Genomic DNA, 22,305 nt, shown 5'->3' on the forward strand with positions numbered 1-22,305 from the left:
CTGGCCCATCCTTCCCCGCCGGGGACACAGTTGGCCCTTTCTAGCTCCCAGGGCTCTGTGCTTGCTGTTCCCCTGCCTGGGAAGCCCGTTTCTCAGCTCACCCAATGGATGACTTGTGCTCACGCTCACTACTTAGCTTAGACACAGGCCACCCTTGACCACTTATCTAAAGCACCCGCCTCCCCAACCAGGGCCCTGCAGTAGCTGCCTCTCCTCCACCACTGGCTTTTTTCAGAGCCTTCTCTTGCTGATGTTGTACTGTCTGTCCTTCCAACTACAAGGGAAATGCCAAGATGACAGAGACTTGGTCTCCTGTCGCCACGGTGCAGGGTGATGGATGAATGAGCTATAGCTCAGCAGAGGCCTAGCAAGGCAAGAGGAATAGGAGCAGTGGGTCTAAGCACTCACCCTGCATCATCGGGGTGAATGCACAGGCAGTCTGGGAGCACTGGGTCTAAGCACTCACCCTGCATCATCGGGGTGAATGCACAGGCAGTCCGGGAGCACTGGGTCTAAGCACTCACCCTGCATCTTCGGGGCGAATGCACAGGCAGTCTGGGAGCAGTGGGTCTAAGCACTCACCCTGCATCATCGGGGCGAATGCACAGGCAGTCTGGGAGCACTGGATCTTAGCACTCACCCTGCATCATCGGGGCAAATGCACAGGCAGTCCGGGAGCACTGGGTCTAAGCACTCACCCTGCATCATCGGGGCAAATGCACAGGCAGTCTGGGAGCACTGGGTCTAAGCACTCACCCTGCATCATCGGGGCGAATGCACAGGCAGTCTGGGAGCACTGGATCTTAGCACTCACCCTGCATCATCGGGGCAAATGCACAGGCAGTCTGGGAGCACTGGGTCTAAGCACTCACCCTGCATCATCGGGGCGAATGCACAGGCAGTCTGGGAGCACTGGATCTTAGCACTCACCCTGCATCATCGGGGCGAACGCACAGGCAGTCTCCAAGGGCTTCAGCCCTGAACATTCAGGCCATTCAGGGCAGGCGACCAAGAAGGGCCTCCGTCCTGACTGCAGCTACCTGAGATGCCCAGAAACGGAGCTCCAACCCCATCCCTGGAAAGCATTTTCCTCTCAGCGTCTAGGTAAGATGGTGAGATAAAGACCTCCATCTCTGTGAGTGTCCCCCTTCCCACCCCACAAACAGCGCAAGGGTTTTCATCATTGTTTCTTTATGCTCTTTTCACTAAAATCCTCCAATAAACCTTATCACCTGTGGGGGCTCCAGGCCATCATATTTCACCCCAATTGCCATTCTGGCCTCATGTCCCGTGGTCCATTTGTGTGGGCAGCACTCCAGGCCCCCAAAACCCAAGGCACCTGCCTGCCACACCTTTAGGCTTTGGTGTAGACTTGGCCCCCAACCAGGATTGTTCCCGTTATTTTTCCCACTGCTCTAGAACTGACCTCTTCTTCTTCACAGCTGACTAAAGCTGACATGTATTCCTGGCTCTGTGTCATTGCATGGAAAGGCTGCCGCCGGGGACAGTTAAGAGGGTGCCACACTCAGGAGCCTGAAGAATAGGGTGGGAAGATGGTGTGGGGAAGTGGGAAGAGAACAGGATTTGGAGTCAGGCAGATCAGAGTTCCAAACCTACCTCTGCTGCTTCTCAAAAACACAGGCAGGAGCAAGCCACTTCCCTTCACCCGAAAGTAAGAGCAGAATCCCGTGTCATAGTTTTACGTGACAATGACATGAAATCAGGTGTGGAAAGTACTCGGCACACAATCAGGGTGCTAGCATTGTTCTTCCCCTCCCCCTCCCTGGCCCGCCTAAGACTCTGCTGTGAGTTGGCCCTGAAGGCCAGGGTCTCTGCAGGTCCCTTCCCTTAAAGAGCAGTTCTCCTTTCTCTCCCCCTAAATACAGCTTGAAAGACACACACTTGTTCCAGTTCAGAAGATGATTTTCAGCCTCTCTGCCACTTCCAGTTCTGATCTGCAGCTCGCAAACCTCTCGGGAGATTCATTTTGGGATATCACTCCAGCCCTCCCGAGGTTATGTCCGTCCATCTATCCTTTGTTATTCTGAGGAAATATGGACTTTCACTCTTCCAGCTCTGCCCCTGCTCACCTAACTCGATGCTGGAAACCCGGAGAGATACCTGGGTTCAAGTTCAGCTCTGCCACTCACAGCAATGCAATCTCAGAAACATCCACAGAATGTACCTTCACAGGGCAGCGTTCACCCATCCACTAAGCTTGAATTCAGTTTTTGTTTGTTTGTTTTTGAAACGCAGTCTCACTTGTTGCCCAGGCTGGAGTGCAGTGGTGTGATCTCAGCTCACTGCAACTTCCGCCTCCCCAGTTCAAGCAATTCTCCTGCCTCAGCTTCCCACCACGCCCAGCGAATTTTTTTGTATTTTTAGTAGAGACGGGGTTTCACCATGTTGGCCAAGCTGGTTTCGAGCTCCTGACCTCAAGTGATCCGCCCGCCTCGGCCTCCCAAAGTGCCAGGATTACAGGTGTGAGCCACCACGCCCGGCCCACTAAACTTGAATTCAATGAACATGGCTGATATGTGAACATTCTTTAAAATCCACAGACTGCCAATTCATTGTCGTTATTCCGGAAACAGGAAGGGTGTTTTCTCCACCATTCTTCTCATATCTGTGAACATTAGGGTACATGGCCAAAAATACAGTATCATGCCTTCTTATGATTTATCTCTCTGCCACTGGACTATGGGTTTCTTGGGGGCAGGGATGGAATTTGGTCTCTGGCTTCCCCTGTATGAGCATATAAGTCTTTGGCATAGAGAAGCTGGAGTCAGTGACTACTTGAAAAAAAATGACTTCAATGTAACTAAATCACTCACCCACCATCTCTGGGCCCATTTCTTCATCTGCAAGATGACAACCGTATTCCCTCAAGAGCCAGTGGTGTGAAGGTTCTCTTTGTCAGCCTCTATCACTCTTTCTGGAACCCTCCCACCACCCGGTTAGAAGCCCCAGCTCTTGCCCAAGTCACAGTGGTTTTCATGCTCCTAAGGCACCTCTATCTCAGGTACAGTCTGTATGATGAACTGTAGTCTCATGGTGTGGACTTGGAATCATGTCAAAACCTCACTAATCGTCTCATATCAATGTCATGTGATTTACCCAGGGGCTCACCTGTCAAGGAAGAGCCCTACTCAGAGTAAACTCATCACTTGGAGCTGGCGGCTGAGAGCAATTAAATCCTAAAGATTGGGGATGGTGAAAATTCAGACACCACAACCCCTGACAAGGTGCAGGCTTCCTCCAGGCCACGCTGAAATCTTTCACCTGGAGGAACATGGTGGAGAACAGGCTTTAATATCATCCATTCATCCAACACCTTTTGGGGTACAATCCAAGCCTAACCATTTACTAGCCTGGGGTGACAGCAGGTAAGCTAATTTACCCCCTTGAGCCTCAGTTTCCTCATCTGTAAGATGGTGACAAAGATACCTGTTTTAAGGCATTAGAGAGAGGATTAGATTAGACAGATGTGTTACAATCATTAGAATAACTAGACAAATAGAATATTTAGAAATAGAAACCCATCATGCAATGACTATATTATTTAGCCACATGGTAAGGATTCAGTAAATGAAACTAAATTTAGTATTTTGACTCTATCACTTACTCTTTGTGTGACTTTGATCAGGATACCTATTTTGGAGCCCCTAAATTTTTCATCTGGAAATTAGAAACTGCTTCTCCTAGCAATCCCATCATGCATGGAATGCACCATCATGGATGCAATGTCATCTAGCACGCCGCCTGGCACTGTCCCAGCCCAAGGTCACTTCCTTTACCTCACCGCATTAGTCAGGAGGTTGAAGAGCAGAAGTCCAGGAGGGTTTTTTTGTTTGCTTGTTTGGTTGAGTTTGTTTTTTTGTTTTGTTTTGTTTTGTTTTGCTTTTGAGACGGAGTCTCACTTTGTTGCCCAGGCCGGAGTGAAATAGCCTGATCTCAGGTCACTGCAGCCTCCACCTCCCAGGTTCAAGCAATTCTCCTGCCTCAGGCTCCCGAGTAGCTGGGATTACAGGAGCGCACCACCACACCCGGATACTTTTTGAATTTTTAGTAGAGATGGGGTTTCACTATGTTGGCCAGGCTGGTCTCCAACTCCTGACCTCAGGTGATCCATCCACCTCAGCCTCGCAAAATGTTGGGATTACAGGCGTGAGTCATGGCGCCCAGTCTGGAGTCTTATAAAATATGCCCCTCCAGACAGCCCCTAGGAGCCAAGGAGCTACCCAAAATTGATTATGGGATTCCACTAGAGCCCCAAAGCAATTTTAAGAAATGACCCAACCAACCTCAAGTTGGCATCGGCTGTTGTTCAGCACACCTACTGTGCGCCAGCCCCTGAGCCACATGCTGGGCCCTGAGATTACTGTTTCCTGGCTCAGTCCGAGGCCAGCTCCGGAAAGCAGGCCTTTCCATGGGTGAGCTGCAAACCTGTCAACAGGAGCTGGGCATGCCTCCCACGGAAACAGAGCGCCCCTTCTCGGGCTGCAGGCACACTTCCAGGAGAGCTGGGCACACAGCCGCAGCTGGAGGCCAGCCGGGCCGCGGACACTCGCCCAATTGTGTGAAGGACCAATGGGAGAAACAGTATCCACTCTGAGATGCACAAAGCTGCTGTCAGCCTCCCTCTCCAGGTGCTGCCGAAGGGAGCCTTCCAGGGGCCTTTCAGGGACAGCCAGGAACTGTTCCTAATGCAGCCACTGCAGGGCCATCAAGACCTTCCCACGGGACTCCTTTCAGCTTGCACTGAAATTAATTAGCAAATGGAATCCGAGTAACGTGATAATAGGTGATGCTTGAAAGGAACTTCTGTAGTCACCTATCTGAGTTTCACTTTCTTGTGGGAACCCCTCTCTCGCCCATTGTCGTCCCAGATGTCATCAGAAATAGGCACAATCTGTCCTCTTCACAGATGAGAGCGGAGAATGAGGCTATCAGAGTCAGAAGGGGACTGAAAATTTACCTAACCAGTGGTTCTCAAACTTTAGGCGGTACCAGAACTCCCTCCCCATCCTCCCGGTTTAGTAAAACACAGATCACTGTGCTCCCTGCCCTGCATTTCTGAGCTGATGGGTCTGGAGTGGCGCCTGAGAATTTGCATTTCTGAGTTCCGAGGTGATGGGACAGAGACCACCTGGGAAAACCACCAACCAGGCCAATCATTCAGTGTAATGGGGAGAAACAGAAGCCCAGAGAGCGGAAGGGACTTCCGGGCGTGACGCAGGGCATGAGAACGGGTCTCCCTCCCGACACTCAGGGCAGGTCTCAGCCCATCAATCCGAGACCTTCCAGCGTGTTTCCGCTGTGACCCTCCGGGATGATGCTGATGTCTCTGCACTCCACCACTAGGAATAATAGCGGAAGCCAAGTGAATGAGCAGGGAGATAGAAAGCATCAGCTGGAAACTGTTTTGATGTGTTTCCAAAAAATTAGTTCCCCAAGGTCCACATGGAGGAAATAGAGCATACAATGGGCTGAGCTGGAGGTCTGGTGGCTCAGTGTGGCTGCCATGGGCAGGTCAACAAGGCCTGGGACAAGACGTCCTTTGAGACCTGTGCATTATTGTGTGGAAAACAGGGAACAGCTGAAGAAGAGGAAGATGGTGAGGAAGATCACTTTGAGTGCACTGGGGAGAAAATCACAGGGACAGAGATTGGAAGCCCAGTGCCTAGGAAGAGGCTGGTCAGTGACCCAGCATGAATCACCCTGAGCCAGAGCCCTGGGGACAGGACAGGCTGGGGGGATGGGCAGAAACATGAGCTTCTATCATGTGATGGTGCCAGACACGTAGTAGATGCTCCAAAAACCCCAAATCAGGGCTGCCAATACCCCACACTGTGCACATCACACAAAAAATCTGCGGGCGTGGCAGCGTGCGCCCGTAGTCCCAGCTACTCAGGAGGTTGAGACAGGAGAATGGCGTGAACCTTGGAGGCGGAGCTTGCAGTGAGCCAAGATCGCGCCACTGCACTCCAGCCTGAGCAACAGAGTGAGACTCCGTCTCAAAAAAAAAAAAAAATACAGAGGAAGGAGACCTAATATTGATCAGATATATACTCTGTGTCAGGAAGTTTGTATATATAGCCATGCATTGCTTAGCAACAAGGATACGGTCTGAGAAATGCATTGTTAGGTGATTCCATCATGGTGCAAACATCATAGAGTGTACTTAACACACACCTAGATGGTAGAGCTTACTACACACCAAGGCTATATGGTATAGCCCATTGTTCCTAGGCTACAAATATGTACATGTTACTGTGCTGAATACGGTTGGCCATTGTAACACAATGGTAGGTATTTGGGTATCCAAACATAGAAAAGGTACAGTAAAAATACAGTATTTATGGGACCACTGTCATCTATGCAGTCCATCACTGGCCAAAACGTCACTATGTGGTGCATGACCACATTATCACTTTTAATCTGCAGGACGATCCAGTGAAAAAGCATCAGCCCAATTTTATAGATAAGGCAACTGAGACTCAGAGAGGTTAAACAACATGCCCAAAGTCATTATCCTGGTATTCACCATTGTCAGAAAAAGATTGCACAAGACTTTGAAATGGGAAAAAGCAGGCTAGTGGGTGTTCGTTCTAGAGCATCCTTCCAAGTTATCTGCACTTCCTGAACATCTTTGTGCTATTTTACAACTTTATAAGTTGCAGAAAACTGATAATGCAAGTAATGTAAATAATTCCTGTCCATGGAAATCCAAATCAATTTTGGGCCTTGAAGATACAATTGATTATTGCCCTGTGGACACAATTTGTTTTGCATCTATGTGCAAATTCATTTCCAGTTACTGATTGCCCATATTTGTGTGTTCATTGAACTTGTTTTTACATCTTACTAGTTTCCTCATTAATTAATAAGTTAAATAAAATCTTTGGCTTGCATTCATTATATGTTTTCATGAGAGTCATGATTTTACCTTTAACTTTAACACCAGTTAGGATTCAAATCCAAGTTTGTTGGTTCTTTCCAGTTAATTATACATAAACACATGCACACACATATCACTGTTCATAACAAGTTCTCTTACCATTAAGCTTCCTGTCAAAGGCAAACTAACCTTGGTTGAAATTGAAAAGCTATACAAATTTAAATAGATCTTTTAAAAATTGTATTTTTCCATATTATCTAATAAGGACTGAATTAGTAAGATTTGACTTGAGTAATGTGGCAGGTCAGCCATCAGTGACAGCCCTGGATTCCTACTAGAACATGCATCTGTTGTTTTTGTTCCAAATATTTTCTGTGCTTCCCTGCCTCCAACTTCACCAGATCCAAAGGGGACGAGCTGTGTGTTTTCATCTGTTTCTCCTAAACTACACTGTGGCCAAAAGCAAACTGGCACATGGTCAGGGCAAAATAATGCAGGTTGCATTGAACTGAGTTGGACTGAACTAAACCTGCACTCAGCCTCTGGCATCTGTCCAGGAATGCTTGCCTTCCTACAATGCCAGGTTTTAGTGAATGGTCTTCCAGGGATACTATACTGAGAAATCTCAGGATTTTTCCCCATAAGGTGACCGGAAGTTTTCCAAAGCAGGAAGAATGTCTGCTGCAGTCAGCAGGCCCTGGGTGAACAGACCCAGTCCCCGCCACACCACTGCCCCTGCCACACACACACACACACACACGATGAGATCATGGGGAATATGGGACAGGTTCTGGAGTCGGACAGCTCTCAGCTCAAGTCCTAGCTACATCACTCAATACTTTTTTGAGTTTCAGCTTTATCATCTCTAATGGTTAATTTCACATGCCAACTTAACTAGATTATGGTGCCAGGTATTTGATCAAACACATTCTAGATGTTGCTGTGAAGATGTTTTTAGATGTCACCAACATTTAAATTGGTAGATTTTGAGCACAGCAAATGGCCTTCTGTAATGTGAGTGGGCCTCATCCAATCAGTTGAAGACCTCAGGGAAAAAAGACTGAGGTCCCCTGAGGAAGAAGAAATTCTGCTCCTGACTGCCTCTGGACTTGAGCTACAATGTCAGCTGTTCCCCAGGCCTCCAGGCTGCCAACCTGCCCTGCAGATTTCAGGCCTGCAGCCCCCACAACTGCATGCACCAATTCCTTAACATCTCTCTTTCTCCAAATGAAAGAGTATTAAATGAGAGCCCAGGTGTGCTGGCATAACTGGGCTTTCTGAGATGTTGTGGAGCAATAAGAAATGTATTTTCTTAGACCCAGAAAGAATCCATCTTGCCTGACTAGTACTCTGTGGATAAATGAAGGGTCAAAGGAAGCTACAATGAGACATGAAGTATCTTTACCTGTCTTCTACTCTGTGTAACCACCTCACTTCCAATAGGTATCTGCATCTTTGGCTAAATAAATAGGAAACTTAAACCTTAGAGTGTTTTTTGTCTGGGACAATGGGGTATAAATCCATAACTCACCCGAAATGTTGCGCAACTAAAAAAATATAAAGATTATTTACTAAAATTTCACACCTCTTGAGGATTACTTTACCACCGCATAAAGGTCAGTTGTTAAGTAGATTGTCAGAATGGCATTTGGATGTTTAACATCACCCATACACCCCAGGCCATTCTATTTGATCAAATGCAGACAGAAACCAATAGGGTGGCTGCTGTCATCAGATTCTGGGGTGCACGCGCTGAACTTGATTTAATTGTGCAAGTGTGTCTGTGAATTAGCTGTCTCCTGAGGGCAGGACAGCAGCTGTAAAACCACTCCCTCAACTTCTACTATTTCATGGGATTCCCTGAAATAAACAAGAACAGGATATTTTGTAAATTAGCTCCAAGGCTACATTATACCCTGTTCTGAAATGTACCCCTATTCTATTACACACAGTACGTAAGTTCAGCAGTGTGGTCTATGATGGCCCTGGAGAGATCATACAGAGCGCCCAAATACACACTGAAGAATGAGCGCAAATATGGACGCTCGATTCTTTCTCGTTTTTAGATTTCCACATAGGAATTAAAGTCCAAATAAATTGAGGTAAAAATAATTCTCTTTTCAAATTTCCCTTTCTGCTCAGTGTTAGAGAGGGGTTCCTGGTGGAAGTAGATTCCAGATGGATTTCTCCTGAAGACACTGCTTCCCAAACCACTTTTCAATGGACAGGATTATTCTGGCATCTGCAAAGGACTGGAAATCCAATCCCAAGTCTTCCCGGGCCCCACTTTTCCGAGAAGCCAGTAACAACCACAAGATTCTCTCACTACCATCCCCTCACCCATAAAATTTAGAAAACTCAAGCAAATTTCAAGCCCTTAGAAAAGTTACTACAAGTACAATCATGATGGCAGGACCAATTCGTAATATGGTTCAGACGCCAGCCTAACACCATAACGGACATTTAAGGAATTTTTGAAAGAAGGAAAATAAGTGGCAAATGTATGGAAAATTAGATATGTATGATTCCTGCTTCGCTAGCATACCAACAAGTTCTGCTAATTGTTTGGTATATTTTATCTATAAATACAAATCCAACAGACAGACTTCATCTTTGAGGAGGCTCATGGTGATAGTTGCAGATTGCCTGCCCTCCAGACGCTGGCTTCAGTCCTCCAGCAAACTTGAGAAATATGAAGTCTCTGCATCTCATTAGGGCCTCCCTTCTGCCTCTTACAATCTCTTCATTTCTGGCTCCCCAGGTGGTCCTGGCACCCCCATGCTGAAGCAAATATCAAGATCTGTCCCTACTCTCCTATCAGAGAAGCATGCCACATTTATTTTTAGCGTTTTGCTTCCTGATGATTCCACTGTGGGTTTTCCCGTGCATTACTCAAGAAGATGGAATATCCCTTGTAAAACAACTTCTTCCCTTCAGCCCACAAAGGTCTTTATCCTTTTATAGATAAAATCCACCATCATGCTGCTGTGGTTGAAGCCACAGTCTGTCTTTCAAATCCACAATGACAATCGGAGTTTTTATGATGTACACACTCCAAGTTGACCCCACTTGGAGGGTGTAGATGGAGACCCAGATTCAATTGGTTTGGGCTGGGACTTGGGCATCAGTAATTGTTTAAATTGGCCCCCGCCCCCAGTTAATTTAATATACAACCCAGGTTAAGAATCCCTTCTGATGAGATGCAGAAGGTGCTCTGTTCTTAATCTCTCTCACCAGAATCAGCTGCAGCCGTCATTCTGCTGGGACACAACCTGCTGCATCCTGTGCAGAACAAGTGAGGCTGGAGATCCTACAAATCAAGGCTCAGCTCCCCACCCTGAGAATCTCCTTTTCATGCAAAATTCACAAGGGGTATTCTCAAAGATTTCCAGCCAAAATGTGCCATAAATATCAACTATTCCTCCTCCATTCCTCAATTGCAATGCATATAAACATCAGAGAATTAACAGCCATTGATTAATATATCCACTGCAGCATGATTAAGTTAATTAATATATCCTTCACCTCATATACTTACCCTTTTATTGTGATGAGACCATTTAAAATCTACTCTCGGCTGGGCATGGTGGCTCACACCTGTAATCCCAGCACTCTAGGAGGCCAAGGCGGGGGAATCACCTGAAGTCGGGAGTTCGAGACCAGCCTGGTCAACACAGTGAAACCCTGTCTCTACAAAAAAAAAACTACAAAAATTAGCTACACGTGGTGGCACACACCTGTAATCCTAGCTACTCAGTAGGCGGAGGCATGAGAATCGCTTGAACCTGGTAGGCGGAGGTTGTAGTGAACTGAGATGATGCCACTGCACTTCAGCCTGGGTGACAGAGCAAGACTCCATCTCAAAAAAAAACAAAAACAAAAAAATAAATAAAATCTACTCTCTTAGCAGTTTTAAAGAATATAGTACATTATCACAGTCCTCAAAGCATATAAATATCAAAGCATCATGTTGTACATCATAAATATATTCATTTTTCCTTTGTTAATTAAAAATACAATAAAAAATTTTTAAAGAATAAACAGGCACATAGGAAGCAAATGTCAGTTTCACTCATCTGGACAAGTTGTCAACACCCCCTATTCACTCTGGAAAAATACAAGAAGAGCTGGTATGGAGATCACACCTGGGTCTGAGGCCAAATGAGGCGTTGCACCTACCTCTCTATAGGTGGGAAGACAGCCAGGTGCCCACTGAGCCAGGCGTGGGAAGGGGAGAGATCAGAAGCCCACTGGGTGCACATGGGCATTTAGAGCTGTGCTCTGGGGACCACAGAGCTGCCGAGAGATGCCCTCCAGCCTCCCAGCACAGGGGAGACCTCGGCGTGTGTCAGGGGTCACCTCACCACGCAGACTGGCCCTCCCTGTTCCTGTGGTCTCACGTGTCCTTGAAAGAGCAGCCAAGGCTGGCTGACAGGGCAGGAAATGGGCGACGAGCAGCCTGGCGGGGCTGGCACCATTCTGAACCTCTGCAGAGTGGACCTTCACCAGCCACTTCTCCAGCAGGAGCTGCCTTTCTCCTGTCGCCTTGTTTGGAACAATGAGGATGTTCAGACTGAACATGTTACCACACTGGCCACTCGCTGGCTATTCCTCAGGGATCAACCACTCAACCTGCCTCAGGTGGACCCCTGGACTTCCATGCAGGCCTCGGCCGGCTCTGTCTTTCTGGGCTGCTGGACTCTGTAATGGGCCCTCCATGTACTCAGGTGTCTGTGCTAGAGACTTGGAAGTGATCCCAGCTTCCTCCCCAGCTCTCCTCAGCTCCCCTCCTTCATGCCCGTGTCACTGCCTGTTTGGACCTTCAGTTTCTCCATTCTGAGCCCCTGGAGGGTCTTCAGGAAAGGTGCTTTTCCTTGCTCCTGCCCAGCCCCTCCCATCTGTCACTACCACCACGTGGGTGATCCCTCTAAAGCATCACCCAACTCTGCCATTCCCCATTCCTTCTCCCTTTAGTGGCCACCAAGTGCATGGGAAATGAGGCCAGGCCACCTGGTTCATGATGTGGCCCTGCCCATCCCTCAACAGCGTCCCTGCTGCACCTCAGAGCCAGTCCTCCAGCCACACTGCTGCCCCTCCATTGCGCTGTTTTCCCTGTTCCCTGGGGGAAAACGTCTTCCAGACTTTGAGGAAGGAGCAAGAGACAAATCATGACCAAATTCCTCTCTGACTATTGGGCGAAGTAAGATGGAGACTAAACTTCTTGGCTCTGTCCCTTGGAGTTCATTGAAGACGTTGAGTGGGTACCTTGCAGTGGGGGCCAAAGGTCAGCTTGAAGTGGGTGTGAGAGGGAAGGAGAGGGAGGAAGGGGGAAAAGCAAGGACAGTCAGCTTCTGGTGTCCACGGTGGATTGGTTTCGGGACCCCTGTGGATCTCAAAATTCATGGATATCAAGCCCCCAATATAAAATGGCATAGTATTTTTACTCAACCTATGCACATCTTCTGTGTACTTTAATCCCTAGATTGCATATAATGCCTAATACAATGTAAATGCCATGTTAATAGTTGCTATACTATATGGGTTAGGAAATCGTGATAAGAAAAAAAGTCTGTATGTGTTCAGTAAAGATACAGTTTTTCTCCCAAATAGTTGTGACCCATGCTTCATTGAATCCACAGATATCAAACCCATGCATTGGAAGGGTGGACTATATAGTCATCTCTTCCAAGGATTTGGCCATAAAGGGAAGCAGAGAAATGGGTGGTCACAGAGTGGAATATGAGTTGAGGCTGGTTTTATGCTGATAGGACACATCACAGCAGATTTCTATGATGATGGGAATGATTCTGTAGAGAGTGGGAAATTGAGATATGGGCACTGGAGTGGCTAAAGGCAGGTGCATTGTCCTGGAGTTGGGGAGAAGAGGCAGGACAAGGTGCTAGAATAAAACTGGGCATTGGGGGCACCTGTACAGTGAGCGGTGGGGCTCCTCGGCTGCTTCCTTGGTCCAACTGTGGCATGTGACAGGCAGTTCACCACAAGCTCCACCTCCTGCCACGAGGCCAGGCAGCCTCTCTGCTGAGACCAAACAACCCCAGAGAGGAAAGCTGCGGGTGCTGATGTTGCAGGGACATGCAGACTACCTGCAGCAGAGCCCATGGCTGACAGGACCTGCACACCCCACAAAAACACAACCATACCCTCCATGTTCACAACACAGACACCCCACACACACCCATATACACCCCACAGACACAGACCCACACTCATATAACCACACCCACCCACAGACAGACACAGACACCTGCCTCCCTGCGCAGGCACCTCCCAACCCCATAACTTTTTAGTACATCTCCCTTACATATAAACAGATATAAAGTATTACCAGACACTTGAGGGAAGTCGCCAATAGAAACCAAAGCAAACAAACAAAATTTGGGGAGTTACTATTATGATTGAGATAATTCAGGAAACAGAAGAAAATTTCACAGGCACTATAACTAATGTCTTCAGAATGGTAGACTGTTGCCACTCATGAAAGATGAATACCACAAAAAAAAAAAAAATTAAGAACAATCCATTTGGGATCTGGGACACAGGGCCTCCAATGAAGGAGAAAAGCAGAAAAGATTCCAGAATGACGGCTTGTCAGAGCAGCCCTGTTAGACCAGAACGTGCAGGGAGAGCACTTCAGTGGGAGGGTTTCCAGGAGGAAAAAAGGAGACATATATTTAACAATGTGGAAAATATTACAGAGTTTTTTTCCCATAACTTTTTTGGGGGCTGAGGAAGGAGTTAGTAATAATTTGAAAAAATAATGCACCATGAAAAATGGAGCATTTTAACTCCAGGAAAGGCCAAAAGTTATAGAAATTTTTTTAAAAACATGATATTTTTATACTACAAGGCTTAGGGATGGGAAAAAGCACATATGAAAGACAAAAACTTCATCTGGCATCGTAAGTCAATAAGGAATGCTTAAATTTCATTAATCAAAATATTGTAGTATGTTCATTTTGTTTAGAAATATATAAGTAAATTCCAGAATAAACAGGGGAAAGGGTTGAAAATGAGAATCAGGAGGGGTGTGGGGGAGGCGGGCAAGTAGGACCAGCCATGTGGATTTTGTGTGTCTTCTGGTTAAAATCTTCAACTTTTAAAACTATGTGAATATGTTATTTTGGTTTCAAAAACCCAGTAGACTGAAAACTATAGAAAGCCAGCAAAATAAAGGGAGAAAGAAAGAAAGGAAGGACAAAAATTGAGGCAAGGGGGAAAGAGGTGGAAAAGGGGAAAGAGAAATTGACCAGCAGGGGCAATAGACACAGTTCTTGCCTGCTCTCTTCTCCACTCTATGTTTTCTCACTAGTCAGATTCTCCAAGGACGATCCCTCTTATTCCATCTGGTGGCCAATTTGAAGAGTACCTGGAGTGGGCATTGATGGCAACAGTCGCCATTATGTCTGTCTGAGTGGTGTTTTGTACTTCAGTATTATACTCAACAATAAAGCACTGGAAAAAAGAAAAAGTCATTGCAGTGCCTACTATGCAGATGATGCAATGCCAAGCATTAGGAGATCTAGGAGCTTATGCCTGGTTGGAGACAGACATTGAAGAAACTATGCACAGAAGTGGGGCAGGTGCAGTGATAGAATGTCGTGTCCTGTGAGGGTGCCACACAGAGAGGGTCTGGTCTACCTGGGGGTAAAAATGATGGGTATTATCAGGGTAGGGAAGGCCTCCTCTCGGGAGGGACGCCTGGACAGTCCTTGGACCTTGGATTTTCTCTACTCCCTTCCTACTCTCCCTGGGCTCATCCTGCCCTGTGGCTTTCATCACCATCTGTGTACTAATCATGCCCAAATGATTACTGACAGTCCTGAGTTCTCCCGTGAAAATCAGAGTGGCATATCCATTGTCCACTTGACGTCTCTTCTTGGATGTCTAATCATTCTTTCAAACCTACACATCCAAAGAAAATTTGATTTTCTCCCCAAATTCAGCTCCTCTTAGTTTTCCCCTTACAGTGGTCTGCAAGGCACTTCACAATCGGGCTCCTGCTACCTCCACCACCTAAGCTCTAGCCATGCCGGTCCCTCATCTCCTCACCCCCTGCCCCCAGCTCTGTCACTGCAGTAGAGGGGTGGACCCCTCACTTCGTTCTCTGGGAAATGTGCCTTTCCATTGCTCCACTTTCCTCGCTCCCCTGCTCCTTTTTTATTTGCAGACCTTATTACCACTCGACATGTTACTGGTTTGTATGTCCCTCATGTAGAATACAAGCACCTTGAGGATAGGGATTTCATTGTTTTGTTCACTGCTTTAGTCACTAATCTTAAGTACCCAGAACTGTCTTAGCATGCCAAAAGTATCTGAAAAGCTGACATTCTGGAGTCTTCACCATGCTGGAAGTTTACTTCTCACTCACACAAAGCCCCTTTTAGTACTTGGCAGGCTGCCTTCCACAGAGTGACTCAGGGACCCAGGTTCCTTCCTCAGAGACCTTTGCTTCCAGTTGATGGACAGAGACAGAGAATGTGACAAAGGTACGCCTGCTTTTTAAATACCTTGGCCCAGACGTGATTCAGGTCACTGCTGCTCATGTTCCCATTGGCAAGATCGAGTGACATGACCCCACCTAACATGGGGGTGGGGGCTGGAAAATACAGCCCCTGCTAGGCAGCTGCTTTTCAGCCACTACTCTACAATATGCAAGGAAAGCAGAACTCTTCAGTGGACAAGCAGCCATCTCTCCCACATCTCCTGAAGTTCAGGGTCTCCAAACTCCCTGTCCCTGCCCCCCACATATACAGGAAGCCCCACCCCAATGGGCATTTCCACCAGGATACAATACATCAGGAATTCAGCAACTGAACATGTCACTCCTTTGTATTATTATTCTATTGTTACATTAGTGACAAAGAACAGAAGGCAGAAGAGAGACATAATTTACTTAGTCCTGTGTCCCACTGTCTCACAAGCTCCCACTCTTGTGTGTCCAATCAGTCTCAGTTTCCTGGTGTCCTGGCCAATCTTGCCATTCAGCCAAGAGATGGTGTCTTTGGCAGAAACCTCAGTTTACATATATGCTCATTCCACACCACAGCATAATTGGGTCCTTGCAGATATCTCTGAATTGAAAGAGCAAGCTCTGCCTGGTGAGAGGAGCAGGGTCTGGTTTGCATTTGTTCCTGGTCAAAACAGGAAGTGCCTACCCCATTTTTCACAATGTTAGCTTTTTTTACAAAGCAAATGCTCTGTGGGTGCACACAATGATTCAACACTGAGGAATACATGGAGGCTGCTCCAAGTCATTTCCATGGCTCTGTGGCCTCTCACCGTCATCAGCTCAGCCAGGATGGATATTGTTGCCTCTCTTTGAGTATTGTCTTGTGGTCTGGCTCGTGCAGAAGGCACACAACGTGGCTGTCACTCTGATGCCTCCCCACTTCACCTCCGTTGTCCAGTGGCCACCCACAGGACTGTCACTCTTGGTGGATGCAGGGCTCAACTGCTGGAAACAGTGAGACAGAGCCTGATGACTCTCATCATTCTGGATTTGGAGACCTGAATCCTAGTTCTGCCTTTTACTAGTTAGAGGACCTTAGACAAAAGTCTCTGAATTTCAATTTCCCCCTCAGCAAAATGAAGTTAATGACTGTAAACAGTGATTTGGAAATAGCAATGATAATAAAGCAGTTGTGTCTTACCTGGCAGTTTCCAAAGCAGAGAGAGCTTTGTATGGGTCTGCTTGAAAGAGAACACAGGGAAGGTGAGGCTGACACTGGACCCTGAGAGGTACATGGGGCTTCCACTGGGGAGAGGAGGGTGACCAGTGAGCTCAAGAATGTGCAAGCTGGGTCGGGCACAGAGGCTCACCCCAGTAATCCCAGCACTTTGGGAGGCTGAGACGGGCGAATCATGAGGTCAGGAGTTCGAGACCAGCCTGGCCAATATGGTGAAACCCCATCTCTACTAAAAATACAAAAATTAGCTGGGCACGCTGGCATGCGTGTGTACTCCCAGCTATTCGGGAGGCTGAGACAGGAGAATCACTTGAACCTGGGAGGCGGAGATTGCAGTGAGCCAAGATCGTGCCATTGTACTACAGCCTGGGTGACAGAGCAAGACTCCATCTCAAAGAAAAAAAAAAAGAATGTGCAAGCTGTCAGCCAGATGAGATGTTCGAAGGTGCGTTACTGTAAAGGCTGTCTACTGTTGTGCCAGTTGAGAGAAGTCCCTAGCTTTAATGAACGTAAGAACAAGCACATCAACCAGCTATGAGTGCCCCAAAAAACCATGTGTTATCCACAAGCATAGTGAGATACTACCAGGCACTCACAGGACATCCTCAATTTTAATGTTTGCCCTTTTAAAGCTCACATTTTCATACGTTGTACATGGACACCCTAGACTCCCCCCGGGTCTGAAATTCACCTTTACACATCAGCCAGTGATTTCACACTGTGGTGAAAAGATGCTGACTGCCAGGTGCTGCTGCTGCTGTGGAAAGAAAAAGCCAGGCCTCCTCTGAGCCAAGGTCAAATCAAGGTCAAAGTCTTCCTCCTCCCATGGACGTCAAGGGCATCTCCGGAATCCCCAGGGGGTGGCGCTTTCTGATCAGCCTGGTGTCTCAGGGGTGGAGAGGTGGGTACATAAGTCCACCCCTGCCCCATCCCACTCATCTGGTGGTGTCATGCCAAGATCCCTTCCCCCATCTTTTCTCCAGGCACTTTATGAATCTGGTCAGACCTTAGGCTTTTGAGACTGCTTAGCTACCTCACACCCTGACCCCGTTCCTGCAACAGGAGGTGCCTGTGGGAATGAGAGGTACCCAGACCAGTGTCCCTGATCCCCAAGGAAAGCTTCCTCCCATCCCAGGGCCCCCAAAAGTCTATGCAAAGGTTATCACCTGCCCATCCACAAGCTTGCTCCCAAAGCAAGCAAAACCATTATGAGAAGTTGTAAAATCACTTTGGCTCTCTAAAAATAGGATTACCCACCCATTCCTTTAGACCCCCAGTCCCTCCATGTGATGTTAGAGGGCGACAGGGCGCGTGCAGGTCTGCAAGTGGCTTCCTGCAGGTCTCTTCACCTGCTCCTCTCTCCTTCCAATGGAAGAAGCAGCTCTACTCACCCAAGAGACCGCTGAGCTTTGCCCAAGGATGGATCGGAATGCAGAACTGCTTCATTTACATCCCTAAGTGTGCCAAGGATTTGAATAAGCGAAATGATCATGTAACCTCCAAACCAAGGCTTTACAGCACTTCAAAAAGAGAAAATCAGGACAATGAAGTCTGGCTGAACTTTAAAGTCCCCAAATCCGAGTCAGTGCCACATTTGTCCTGTGAGACAGTGGATCAAAGAGATCCCATTGTTGTTGTAAAAATTTGCAACAGTTCATTGGCAGTCAATGTGGATGTCAATATGGAATAAGAACTTCTTCATTACTGCATTTTGTAGAAGTCAGTGTTATAATGATGATTTTAATGGTGGTCCATTACGCTCAAGTCAGAAGAATCAAGTTGACAGATAAAACAAAAAGCACAGATACATCTATTATAAGCCCAAATCCAACATCATTTCACTAGCTTCAATACATCAGCACTTTCCACCACGTACCATTAATATGAATTTGAACTCTGTTAGCGCTATAATTTTTGTTTTGGTTTTTGTTTTTGATACACAGTCTCATTTTGTTGCCCGGGCTAGAGTGCAATGGCGCAGTCTTGGCTCACTACAACCTCTGCCTCCAGGGTTCAAGCAATTCTCGCCTCAGCCTCCCAAGTAGCTGTGATTACAGGCACATGGCACCATGCCTGGCTAATTTTTGTATTTTTGGTAGAGACAAGGTTTCACCATGCTGGCCAGGCTGGTTTCAAACTCCCGATCTCAAGTGATCTACCCACCTCAGCCTCCCAAAGTGCTGGGATTACAGGCGTGAACCACTGTGTCCAGCCAATTAGCACTATAGTTTTATCTGTACTTAAACGCATTTTGGTTTTATAATGCTATAAGAGCTACTGTTTAATGTTTGTACATATTTAAATAAAGTTATATAAAAAATTTAGTTCAACACTAACATTTTAAATATGCCTACATTATTTAAATTTGAGGAAAAATATTGTATAATATTTGTCCACTTAACATATATTCACTAATCCTAAGAAATTCATCTATTCGGATACCATAAGCGGATTTGTGTGGAAGGTCCGAAGGAAAAACTTCACTGTGCAAGAAGTCATCGTTATGGTCATCCTCTGTGTACTGCATGAAGGAAGAGCACAAGCGTTTGTCCAGAACGAAGTCTCTTTCAATAAAATAGAGGTTAACCGCCTCACTCAACCAACAAGCACTGTTTATTTTTTAGGATCTCCCTGAAATATGAATCAATAAGACAAAGAACAAAAGCAAACTTGATGGGTGGGAGGAGCGGGAAATATGGAGTTCCCAAATGAATGTGTTACTTGAAAACATAAACCATTTCTTCTTAGCTTGGCTCTGTCAACCATCTCGGAAAAGGATGTTTTTACAATCAGAGCAGAAATATGACTGGCGGCTCCTACATTTACATTTCTTTGTTGCAAAATGAATGTAACTTGTTCAGATTCCAACAGGGAGAAAGCAGCAGAAGTGGAGGTTACTTTCCAAAGTGAAACTTAAAACCACAATCTCCGGTGCACAAAAGGCAGAATGAGTCACAGGAAGAGGCCACTTGCTTGCAAAACTCATTAAAAGCAATGCAGGGCTGAATGGACTTCCTGCACCAATGAAAAGATCACTGGCATCAGGACAGGCACCTCCAGGCTCCAACAATTTGGGGGAGGAAGGGAGCCATTAGCAATCTGGGCACAGCCCAGGCCTGCTCCTTCACATGCACACCCCCGCAAACCCCACCCCACACACACACACACACACACACACACACACACACACACACACAGACACACACACACACACACACACAGACACACACACACACAGACACACACAGACACACACACACAGACACACACACACACACACACACGCTCCAGGCACAGCCCAGGCCTGCTCCTTCACATGCACACCCCCCCAAACCCCCCCCCCCCCCGCCCAACACGCTCCAGGCTGCAAGGCCTGGAATCCCCTCCCAGCCTGGGCCGGCCCACATCCCTGGGAAGGTGTCTCAGGCTGGAAGCAGTGTAGCGAAGGATCACAACGACACCTTGTGACTCAAGCGAGCTCCTGTACTGAGCTTCCAAGCTCCTTCTCAGGAGTGGCCAGGGGAAGACAATCTTTCCAGGGGCTTCCCTCCTGCGGCAGATCTGTGTGAGTTCTGGGCAGTGCGCGTTGCTCTGGCCAGGCCAAATTAAAGTCACATGTGAGCTGAGCAATACGGAAGAGGCTACCTGGGAGCAGGATGCAGGGCCTCCACTGCATCGTCTAAACCCTGCTTCTCCAACTTGTACGTGAGGCAGAATCCCCGGAAGGACTTCTTAAAAGATAACCCGGCCCCACGCCCACAGTGCGATTCAGCAGGTCTAGGGTAAGGGCCCAAGTATTTGCATTTCTAACAAGTTCCCTAGTGCTGGAACTGCAGACCACACTTTGAGAACCGCAGATCTAAATGGTTTTTAGACCTGAACAAACACAACCAGACAGCGCCCTTTCCAGCCCGTAAGTGTTGTTGACCTTGGGCTGTGCCAACTGCAGTCACGTTGATACCAAAACAGTCCCCTTGAGGAACTCCCCCGTCTGCCCACAAGTCGGATCCACAGCCTGGCTGGCCTCCAAGGCCAGCACTACCCAGGAAGGGGCCTTTGTCAAAGTGGAGACTTTAAAAAAAAAAAAAAAAAAAAAAAAAAAAAAAGGGCTGTGCTGCCAAACCAAAAGCGATTGTGCCCCCCGGTGGCCATTTGGGCCCATTGACTTCCAGGGTCAGGTTCTGTCTGCTCATGCTCTGGTTTCCCTCAGGTCCCAAGCTCCCTGCCTAGCTTGCAATGGAAGTGACACTGGTCATCACCTTTGATGCAGCAGTAGTTTGAAAAAGGGCTTGGAAGCAGAAAGGCAGAAAACCTACGGGCATTTTCACCACTTTCTCTTAGTTTAAGGCAGAGATGGGGCACAGCACTGGTCTGAAGACAAAATATAAAATACGAAGGGGAGTGGTCAAAAATGAGCCAGGTGTGGTGGCATGTGTCTGTGGTCCTAGCTACTTGAAGGCAGAGTCAGGGGATTGCCTGAGCCCAGGAATTCGACGTTACAGTGAGCTATGATCGCACCACTGCACTCCAGTCTGGGCGACAGAGCAAGACCCTGTCTCCCAAAAATAATAATAATAAAAAAATAGTCTTTAAGTAATAAAGAGCAGAGGCAGACAAATGTGAGTGGAGACGGGACAAATCTCTCCTGGAGCAGTGGATTAGGCCGCACCAAGTTTCTATTGTAGGAGCCAGTTTTTTTGTTTTGTTTTGTTTTTGAGACGGCGCCTCACTCTTGTTGCCCAGGCTGGAATGCAGTGGCGCGATCTCAGCTCGCTGCAACCTCCGCCTCCCAAGTTCAAGTGATTCTCCTGCCTCAGCCTCCTGAGTAGCTGGGATCACAGGCGCGTGCCACCATGCCCAGCTAATTTTTGTATTTTTTTTTAGTAGAGATGGGGTTTCACCATGTTGGCCAGGCTGGTCTCGAACTCCTGGGCCTCAGAGGATCCGCCTGCCTTGGCCTCCCAAAGTGCTGGGATTACAGGCGCGAGCCACTGTGCCCAGCCTTATAGGAGCCAGTTTTTTAATTTTTTAAGATGGGGCCGACTTAACTTTCCTCCAGGACAGCTCCCCTGTTCTAGGGCTGTAGTAGGGCCACGTGCATTCCCTTTTCCTGGAAAGGGCCCTCTGGGGTCCGATGCTGATGGTCAATGGCCCCATCGTCAGCCTTCCTCAGCTTCTGATGCAAGAGTGCTGATGTGCCAGTGTTCGAGAACCAAGCTGTAAAGCCTTTTTAACACTCAGGCAATCACAGCTGAGACACTGGGGACATCCAAGCCCCCGAGCTCATTTCCCCCGCACACGTGAGAGCTGCCTGCAGAGCTCCGCCAGCACGCAGGCATCGACAGGCCGAAGACAATCGTCTAGGCGAATTTTTATTTTAAAAGAGCCCACACACTGAAGTCTGAGTTGGAACAAATCCGTGACGGTGTTCAACAAAATGAGGTGTTGTTTCTTAAGACGCAAAAGCATTACTTCTACAGGCACCTAGAGATGAACTGTTTGGATTTGGGCTTCGTTAGGAATTCAGCCTAGCATCTTGACCAGCTATGTTGCATTTAGGGGGCCAATACTTTTCCATTTATTCCAAAAACGCTTAGGCTGATGCAGGTAAATCAACAGGAAGTCTCCAGCCACGTCCATATGTAAAATCAATAGGAATTATGACAGTTTTCAGCTTATATGATTGCACTAGTCAAG

This window comes from Macaca fascicularis, chromosome 13 (genome assembly GCF_037993035.2).
Source record: "Macaca fascicularis isolate 582-1 chromosome 13, T2T-MFA8v1.1".
NCBI classification, from domain to species: Eukaryota; Metazoa; Chordata; class Mammalia; order Primates; family Cercopithecidae; genus Macaca; species Macaca fascicularis.